Genomic DNA, 770 nt, shown 5'->3' with positions numbered 1-770 from the left:
CATACTTCTATTCTTTCGAAGAACCATTGCGCTGTCTGGAGATGATAGCTTACTACTGATCTTCTGTGCTGATTGATACATCACATCATTAGAAGTGTGCTGATTGATACATCACATCATTAGAAGGATCGTTACATCAGCAAAACTGCGCGCGCGACTGCCTAAGTATGAGGACGTATGCACAGGTCAGAACCGGATGCAGACTCGGCCACCGAAGATAACGTCTGCAACCGCTCTACAACGATGCACCCGAAGTGTGTAGAACTGACAGGCCCTTGCAGACCCGGCCACCGGTGGCAAAGTCTGCCACCGCCGGCCGCATTCTGCATCCCCCGGGCGAGTCTGCAGACCCTTGTGGGCGAGGGCAGGTATTCAATATAATGGGCCTTTTGATATATATATTTGCAATATCACGCAGGCGCAGTTGAGGAATGGAGGCGGTTCTCATTGAGACAGAACGGGATACAGGGAGAGGCATGTATGGAATTCGAACAGTACAATGAATAGCGCGGTCACGGGCCAGAGCGAAGCCACCAAACGAGCAATCGGCCGTCTAGATCCACCGCGGCGCTCGGACAGGCTGCCGAACAGAGCAGCAGCGCGCAGAGGACAGGAGTTGCGCGAGGTGGACGCGAGCGGTGCGTGGAGAGCTTGAGTTGTGTGCGACGGGTCGCGAGTTGTGCGAGGAGGATCCGAGTAGACATTGCACGCCGAGGATCCGAGTTGCGCACAGAGAGCGCGAGTTGCGTGCGATGAATGCGGGTCGTACG

The sequence above is a fragment of the Trametes versicolor genome (genome assembly GCF_000271585.1).
Source record: "Trametes versicolor FP-101664 SS1 unplaced genomic scaffold TRAVEscaffold_32, whole genome shotgun sequence".
Classification (NCBI taxonomy): domain Eukaryota; kingdom Fungi; phylum Basidiomycota; class Agaricomycetes; order Polyporales; family Polyporaceae; genus Trametes; species Trametes versicolor.
Note: the sequence above shows the minus strand (reverse complement) of the source record.